Consider the following 9,916-nt stretch of genomic DNA (forward strand, 5'->3'; position numbering starts at 1 on the left):
AGGAGGCAATTGTACCCTCACAACCTAGCGAGGCTATTCAGCACACCATGGCTATGTCCCATAAGAACACACTAGAGAAAGAGAATGTTGAGGCCCAACTAAGCACATCAATGGTTGACCTAGTCTAGGGTCCTGAGTCATTGAGAGAAACACCTTCACTGACCAAGAAAAAGAGGAAAAAATAGCGAAAACAACAGCAGTTTATAGGTGGTTGTGGACCCCAAGAACATTGACACCAAGAGCACTGGAGAGCTGGGGAATAAAGCATCGATTCCATCCACCAATGACCCCATTGATGCCTCTCCTAATAGCGGTGAAACCTCAGACACATCCGTGTGCTCTGAAAAATCAAAGCAGTCGTTACCATCAACAGTTGCTTGCAACACTCAATCCACTGACAACAGAACTTGCATTGACCAATCAAGAGTGGATACAATGATGTAACAACAGGGCGAAAAATTTATACTAGTCACATCCAAGGAGAACCATGACGCAATAACGAAGCCTCAGGAGAAACATGGAAACCCCAAGAGCATAAGAAATCCTAGCGTTGACCAATCTTGCTCGTCTAGGCTTGAGCCCCTAGCTATACTAAAGCCTAGGAAAACTCCTAGAACCTTGCATGAGATAGCAATTGAGCAAGCCCTCGTTGAACATAGAAGTATCACTGAATGCTTAACCGAGTTGGATTCTAAGCTCAAAGTGTTCGCACGTGTCTATGTCCAAGCAGACGTGGGCGCATTCCCTAAAGAGCAGCTTGAAGAATACTTGCCATTTCCCTTATCCTGGGAAGAGCAAGAACATCTTGACAAGCACTATGACAGGCTCTTGCATGAATGCATGAGACTCATCTCTCTGACGAGGAAGCCGACGAACTACGCTTAACTGTAACATTCAATTATGTGCTCTGCCAACCAAATCTCTTAGAGACAGAGGAACTAAAGTGATAATTAGAGGGTCGAAGTCAATTTGTTGAACAATGTTGGTGTGAAAACCGCGTTGCAATGGCCGAACTAGGAGCCCAGATCATGACAGTCTCAGAGGAGGGATTGGCCAAATGGTGGTCTCAAAAAAATCCAATCTATGTGGCACCAACTTCCTTTCAAGTGCTAACTGTCATTCAAGGTACGGACTTAGCTAAAACTAGCCAAGAGAACTCTTTGTCTGATAAGGTTCTCACTGAGGAGGAGTTACATGTTGCTAGTAGACTCGGACAAGGTTCCATGCTACTCGATGTTGCAAAATATCTATCGGTATTAAGTAAGCTGCCACGAGTACTAGATGTGTGTGCCACACTCCAATACAATTCGGAGTTCTACAATTGGCTTTTATCCTCGTGAAGTGACATGGATTTGTAGATATGTATATAAATAAACAATGACTTTTGTGACCCTGTATAGACAATATCAACACACACAAGCAATGATAGTCAAGCGCAGGGAGAAAAGTTAGATTCAACAGGCTAAGCTCCTCGGGTCCTCCTCTCACCACACATTTAGAAGTTGTGTGACCATTCCCACCTCCAGATGGAGGGCATGCAACCCTCATTACCACCATAGGAATCCTTGACCAACATCTCTGATGGTGTAGACAGGACACCGTCCCTTTCTATACACCTTTCCCCCTTTCCGGTCTATCCTTCCAAGGATGAGCCCTGCCCCACTTCATGACAACCAATCCATGCAACTTAGCATGAGCCAAGATCTGCTAATGGCTAGAGGCCAAATGAACATCATCATGGAGGCCATCCCTCTACAACAAACACTTCATGCCTCACCTCTCCCCTTCTCGTCATGAGCACTTGATAACCCACTGTATAATCCCTTCCATGCGAACAGTTTTATCCTGCCTCAAGGCCTAATCCTTGGTTTTCATATTGCAGGTCCCCCTACGGTAGCCGACATGGAGCACCCAGTGCAGCTACCTTGTAAGGATGCTATTCACTATCGAATGGAGCATGTAGCACAAGCTCCTCCGCCGAACGCTACGTACCTACCCTTAAACGGTATACAAACAAACGAGGCCCCAAGCAACACCTCCCTAGACGTAGGCCAAAAAATCCCAAGGCCAAGGAAATAGAAGCTCAAGGGAGCACATGGGGCATGGCAACACCGGTCGTGTAGGCTCCCACCAGATGCTCGGGCACCAGGTGCTCAAAAGAGGAGAGGGGAGCTCAAGACAAGCAGGAATTTGATGCATTATTTAAAAGCATTCTGGAAACAGTTGCGGCCAGGGACTACACCATTCAGGTCTCGGCCAACATTTTTCCCGCCCAGCCTCACAGGAGCCCCTCACCAGCAAAGCCTCAATCGCCCGATCACCCAGACTCCGCCTCGTACAAATAGAGTAGCCCCATCTTGTATAAAAGGCTTATCGAATGCTCCCTGGCCGTGACCTTTTGTCTTTAAAATGGTTAAGTACTGACATGTTCCCCAATTGTACAAACTTTTCATATTTGTGTTTAATATATTTCACGTCTTTGGCAAAAGAAAAAGCTAATCAAGCGCAGGTGATAAGTATCTAAGTCAACACCATGGAATTCAGATAAGTGATGTCTCCTTGCATTGCATTGGTTTATTATAGTTGCGACATATCCCATGCATGTACTCTCATGAAGTGACAAGTTGATGCAGGATGACGCCAGGTCTTTGTGTGAAAGTGTTCAATGCCCAAGTCACTGCAAGACCATCGACCCCACAAAGAGCCGCGACAAAGCCACACTGCCAAAAGCAAAAATCACCCATGCGAGTGCCCACGTCACACACTTTACGCCGGGCAATCACGGCAGTTGTTACCCCAATTGTACCAACATCGCACATTCCAAAGAGGGTTGCAATATCTCAAGTGTATCTCTCCATCTCAACGAGTGCTTCTCTAACAACGAGGCTAGGGCACAATCATCACTGTAATATCCATTTCTGAGCCTTTGAAGTTTGACATTTTCCAACCCATTGAAAGGCTGATAGCCTCAACATATTGCAATGATTGTCCTCATGCAAGTCTTTAAAAAAAAAGGAGAAAAGATAAGAGAATGAAAGAAAGAAAGAAAAAAAGCACAAGAGAAAGAAATGAAAAAGAAAACGGAAAAGGAAAAAAGAAAAGAAAAGAATGAAAAGATACGAAGCACCCACAATCACAGCGCAACACCTAGGGGTCCTCAAATTAGGTACGTCCAGTGACCTTGGTTGGCTGGCTCCGTTCCTAGTTCCCTAGCCCTTTAGCATCACCCACAATTGTTCAGGGCACATCAATGGCAAGACATACCTAGGGAGCTTGTCTCGCCTATGGTTAGACGTGTCACCCTGACCCATTCACACAATTCGCTCTTACACTCTGCCTTAATACCATTGCAATCAATTGTGGTAAGCACCGCACGAATGGCCATGAAAAGTACACTGTCCTCATCACGTAGGTCCAATAGCTACCAGCTATGTGTTCAATTATGTTACGTTGTGCAGTCACAACGCAAAGGATGTCTCATACACCTTTACGTGTACTTCTCAAGATGGACAACTTTGCTTCATCCACACATTGTTATGAGAAACCAGCTGCGGTCTTTTAACTATGTAATATCTAAGTATGCACAAGCACTCACATAATATTTGCACCGAAATATATATATAGTTTGGGTCCTTAAGTGCAAGACAATACTCTCAGCTTTCTTAGAGTTCAACCTGTCTCCCAAACTAATTGAACAATGTCTTGTGCACAATAGAGAAGATTAGCACTACCCCCAAGGAGAGACCATCTATGAGAGGTTTTCAATTGCAGGTATTGAAGACTCCAAAAAAAGTGTCATTCGCTCTTCATCGACACCCAACTCTGAACTCGTATCCTTTATCATCCTGCAAGTCCACCAAGAATCGTCATGTGCAGAATCCCCAACAAACCAACACTTGTGCTGGCCATCAGTGCTACCACCAACTCCAATAACCCTACCACCATCCACCTAGGACACCAACATGCCCCCAATGACCTTCCTCCACACCACCACCAACAGTCCTCCACGGCAACCATAGATGTCCCTTTCACCCACGTCTTTAGTGCATGCCAAAGCCTGCTACCTACGACGGTGAGTGCCATGGGACTGGCACTCGTTTAGGAGGGGGGTAATATTAACCCTCAAACGAATAAAGGTGGAAATTTCGGAAAAGCTAAAGCAGAAGACAAGGCCAAGGCAAAAGTGAAATGGAAGACGAAGGTGCGCCAAGAAAAATCTAGAAACACAAGAAGTGCAGAAAAGTCCTAAATAAGGGAAAAAGGTGCAGAAGGAAAAGCGCAAGTCAATACTTTTGTAAAAGAGTGCAAGCGCATTATGATTTAATTTAAGGAGCGCCAGGCTCTCACCCATGCAATTTATAAATGTAGATGGGCAGTGGAAGGGAAGCTAGGAAGATAGAAGGACAATGGAAAAAAGGGCCTAGGCCATGGCTGGCCATGTAAAAAAGGGAATAAGGGGATGACCGCCCAAAAGGGATTTAGGGTTTTGTATATAAAGTTGAAAAGTGAATGAGAAGCTCATTCTTGTGTGTGGCAGCTTCTTCTTCTTCTTCTCTTGGTTCTTGCCTTCTTGCTTGTGCTTGAGTAAGGGAGTGAGGGAGTGTGAGGGAGTGAGGAAGTGAGTGTGTGAGAGTGAGGGATCATGGAGAAGAAGCTCCCCATCTTCTCTCTTCATCTTTTCTTCTTCTCTTCTCTTCTCTTCTCTTCTCTTTCACAGCTATGGAGGATGGAGCTTGACGGAGGGGGCTTGAGGTTGCTTGAGCTTGCCACAAGGATCGTGAAGCTACCAAAGTGCAAGAGAGAGGAGGGAACTCGATCCAGCATCAAGGCAAGCTCACTACACCCGTAAGGTAGGCATTGCGCATCGGCTATGTGAGAGGTAGCCATGGCCGCTTGGCTTGAAACGCTTGATCAATAAGCGGTCCGTAGGTCTCGGGGTAGAGCTCCGTAGCTCCCTCCACACGAGCCAAGCTCAAGAGTCGGGAAGCCGTGCTCTGATACTAGTTAAAAAGAGAGAAGGATTAAAGCTTGCACTCAAGAGCTATGGCGGGAGAGCAAGAGCAAGAAAGAGAGAGAGACAAAAAATGGGAACTCCAACAGTCACAATGTGTGACCGGGCCTTCCTTTATTCAAACTGTCACTAAAAGAATAAAGAATAAAGTAATGGTGACGGGCGCCCGCCACCTACAGTGTGTAGTGGCGGTGACTATCTGTGTAGTAATACATAAGCGGCTAGGCAGAGGCGCCTTTACCCCCAACAATATTTAAATACGGTGTACACGAGGCATTGAAAGGTGCCTAGGGCATTAGTCAACCCAAAGGGCATGACCATGTAAGAAAAGACGCCCCACTTGGTGGCGAGGTCAGCCTTTTCTCTATTTTGTTGCTCCCTTTCACGATAGTGATGAGATGTGTCCTGGGTGACTGCAAGTTCAACACATGATTTGATTGGTTCTACCCTCCTAGGCCTTTACCTCATCCCCTACCTAACGCCATCACCGGTATTGATCAATAGTCCATAAGGACTGCGTTGCCCTCGTCGTCGTGCGAGATGTAAGGGTACACATAAGGCTCTTCCTCATTTGGCTCTTCCACATAGTGGATTGGAGCATCGCTTGGTGGATGTGTCACATAGGGACCAGGTGGTTTGGGTATTCCAGTAGGATTTATATCCATTCTAGGAACAACCAGCTTAACATTGTTTGGGTATTCCAGTAGGATTTATATCCATTCATCTTAGCATTTCCTGCATCTTGGTTATTTCCATTTTCATGTTAGCCAATTCCTGGTTGGTGTCCGCAACCTTTTCCTTATCTTGGGTACTTGTGCTTGAGCGCTTGTTGGATGTTGAAGCTCTCTCCAAACTTCTAGAGTTGGTCTCTTCTTGGTTCGAGTTCCTAGAGCTCCTCTCCTTCAATTGGTCGTCTACTCGAATGGCCTCTTCGAACATCCTTGCTAGCACATCTTACTGCAAGCTCGAGTTGCGTGCCAAGGCTTTATAAAGCTTCTCATCTCGTATTCCATTGATGAATACCATTGATACTGTTCTTTTGGTTGATCGCTCGCCCATCAGGATTCTCTTGAAGAGACTCCTTACATGGGTCACATAGTCGCGGATGTCCTCTTTTTCCTTCTAGTTGATGTTCATAAGTCATACTAGCAGGTTCTCTGAGCACGTGGCTATGATGAATGGAGCTTGGAGATGGAGGAGGTGTGAGGATGCTTGAGCTAGCATCTAGGATCGTGGAGCTACCGACTTGTGTGAGAAAGGAGGCAACTCATTTTGACATCAAGGTAAGCTCACTACATCCTGAGAGGATCGACAACATGTCGGCTAGGTGAGAGATAGCCATGAGAGCTCTCTTGGAACGCTTGAAGCAATAAGCAGTTAGTGGGTCTTGGTGGTCGAGCGAAAGCTCCCACATTTTGGTTCCGTTTGCCGGGACCAACGGATTCAAGCTTGAGCCCTCACATGCCTCATATCAAGCATCGAAGTAAGGGATTCATCCCCGAACCAGAGCTTGAGGTAGGTAGGAAGTTTGGGTTTTTGATCTTCAAAACAAGTAAGTATTTTGGGTTATTTTGCTGGTTTGATGATTGGGAAAGATGGAGAAATCATTTCAGTTTTTTGCCTTCAATCGTTGTTGCATTTAGAGTAGGTTAGGATTAGGAAACCGGATAGGAAAAGCATAGGGTTTGCTGTTGTAAAATAGGGTAAAATAGGGCACAAGTCATGCAAAAATAGGAAAAAAGAATGCTTGGGATGTTAATGTCGGCAAGTGAGTGATTGGGGACATCAAATCCTTACTTAGGAAGGGATTTAAGAGCGAAGGGGATAAGGAAGAGCTCATTTCATGCCCTGACATTGAGAGAGAGTGAGAGAGAGCGAGAGTGTGTTTCCAGCATGGATTTGATTCGATCTTGCCATTGAGAAGTTCTCCTTGTGATTCAGGTATGCCAGGACCTCCATGCTATGTATTTGTTATGATCTAGAAGGAAGCATGCTCGGTGGTTGTGTGGATTGTTAGATTCGACGAAATCATTCCCAACGTGGCCGTCGTCTCGCACGACTCGGCCCGTCCGCGATGATTCTGGGCCGAGTCCCAAAATTAGTGCTCAGACCATTCGACACTCGACCCACTTGACCACTCGGCCCACTTGACCATTCGGCCCTCAGCCAACTATACTCGGATGCCTTTCACTCGGCCCGTCCGAGTGAAGCATTTGGACTAACTTTAAAATTTGGCCCTCAGCCCTGCCAATTCGGCCCACTTGGTCACTTGGCCCTCGGCCCATTCGGATCAGTTACTATTTGGCCCTCGGCCCATCCGAGTGAATCCACTCGGCCTACAATTCCATTTGGCCCTCGGCCCCGTCCGAGTTACACACTTAGCCCCTGCAACTTGGATGAGTTGGGCCAAGTCAGGATTTTTCCAAATTCTCCAACCGTGTAAACCTTCATGAGTACCCTCGAGGCGTGGAACTCAATTGTGGTGCAAGGAATAGGCAAATTTGGAGGATACGGTCACATAGCAGCTCGAGTAGGCTATTGCTAGACCCAGAGTCCTAGCGACAGCCAGTTGAGCCAAAGATCCTGAATAACCCAAAAATGGACAAGACGACTAGATGCGGGTCAACAAGCCTATCAGGCCTAAAATGAAGCGAGAGAGTGCGTAAGCCACTTAGACACTTGTTTTCCACACTCACCCTGAATTTCTGCACTTGAAGTACACTTAAGGACAGGTGAAAGCCTAATTGTGCACAAGTGCACAGGAAAGAACACACACACATTGAGTAGAGGTAAATTGAGGATTGGATGCAATAAGTCAAGGAACTCACTCAAATAAACACCTCAAGGAACCCACAAGTAGGAGAAGATCCCAAGACATAGACAAACAACCAAAGCATAGAGTAGGACCAAGCAAGCAGCATTAGAGAAGTGGATTTGACCAACTTGTTCAACTTGATCGACAGCTTGGTGGAGCAAGAGAACGTAATCATGTCAGAGGAAAGCTCAGATCGTAGGCCGAATGAGGAACTCGACTTAGGAGTTTTTCCAAAGGCAATTCAGTAGAGCCGGTAAGCAGCTATAATGCACATGCTTGGTATGAGCACATAGAACAATAGAAGCCATCATAACAGACTTGGAAGAGGAACGGAAGCTAGCCCACAAGGCATAGCAAGGCATAGTGAAATACAACCAAGACCAGCGTGCTAGGAGCTTAAGGCAGAACACATAATTGTGCGTGGTACAACGGGTGCTGAACCTGTCGGACCAATCACAAGAGAGCCCTGGAAGGAGACTTGACAATGAGTGAGCTTCTCATGAAGTGATTGCTCGACAACACAGTAGCAGAGCAGAGTGCTACATTACTAGCAACATCATTACTAACAGGATTAGGACAAACCAAGGCTCTAAGGGCCAGTTTAGAATCCCAATTGTTGCAAAGCAACTTGACAAGTACCAACCCCATGACAACCCATATAGCTTTGTAGAGAAATTTGAGAAAGTTTGCGAGGCCAATGGCCTCACCGGCTTGACTCAATGCTCTCAAGCATTCGGGCTTTGATTAGGTGACAAGGGTAGGACTTGGTACACAAGTCTAGATATCGGAGAATGAGTGGACTTTAATGGCCTCAAAACCTCTACATCAAGAGATTCTCTGAGCCCAGATACTTTGACAATCTGCTAGTGAGACTAATGAATGTCAAGCAGAAAGAGAAAGAGGACATTTGCGACTATGTCACCCATGTGAGGATCCTCTTCAAGAGAATCCCCGTGGGCGAACAACCTACTGAGAGAGCGGTGTCCACCATATTTATCAGTGGAATACAGAATGAGGAGCTGTATAAGGCCTTAGCAGGCAACTCGAGCTTGCAGCAAGACTCGATAGCTAGGGTGTTTGAAGAGGCCACTCGAGTGGATGACCAGCTGAAAGAACGGAGCTCCAGGAGCTCAAATTCAGAGGAGACCAACTCGTGAAGTTTAGAGAGAGTGTCAGCCTCTAGTGAACAATCAGGTCCAACAACCCAGGACAAAGGGAAAGCCACTAAGACAACAAGACTTGAGTGAGGTAAAAATGGAAATAGCATGACTGTAGGATATGTTGAGATGACCAATGCGCCCACACGTCCAATGCATGTACTGTGGCACAAACCACTTGCCGACTGAGTGTCAAGACCCTAGGTCACGACCTTGTGCTAATTGCGATAGATTTGGTCATGACGTTGTGCATTGCAGATTATCAAGAAGACTCCCATACTCACAACCCTACGGCCAGCCATATCTAGCGAGAAAACCCCAACAATTCTTCGGAAGGGGGGTCCCATTGGCCCTTCCTGCGCCTAATGATGTTAAACTGGCTATTCCTAGAATGGACATAAACCCTACAAGTATACCAAGGCTGCCTGGTCCCTACGTGACTCATCCACCTAGCTGATGCACCAATACACTATATGGAGGAGCCAAATGAGGAAGAGACTTACGTATACCCATACGTCTCGCATGACGATAAGGGCAATGTAGTCCTTATGGACTATTGACCAGTACCAATGATGGTGTTAGGAAGAGGCCGAGGTAGAGACGCAGGGTCCAATCGTATGTTGGACTTGCGGTCATCCAAGGCATGTCTCATCATGTTGTCTTGAAAGGGAGCAACCAAATAGAGACAAGGCAGACCTAAGGTGCCTAGAGTGCAGAGTCACTCACCTCTTTGTTGACTGTCCCAAGCAAAAACCATCCTCAAGTTCAACCAACATGCCATCTGTCCCATTGGGGCTGTTCGCCATCGAGAATCTTGATGGGGAGGCCACACCTATCCCACTGCGTGTCATGACCTGAAGCAGGCCGACATATCATTGCCATGTCCAAGCAACCTTGATGTAGCCTGGATCGGGAACAAGAGCCATAGATGGA

The sequence above is a fragment of the Lygodium microphyllum genome, chromosome 23, assembly GCF_053477565.2.
Source record: "Lygodium microphyllum isolate KBCC chromosome 23, Lygodium_microphyllum_v1.1.10, whole genome shotgun sequence".
Taxonomy (NCBI): Eukaryota; Viridiplantae; Streptophyta; class Polypodiopsida; order Schizaeales; family Lygodiaceae; genus Lygodium; species Lygodium microphyllum.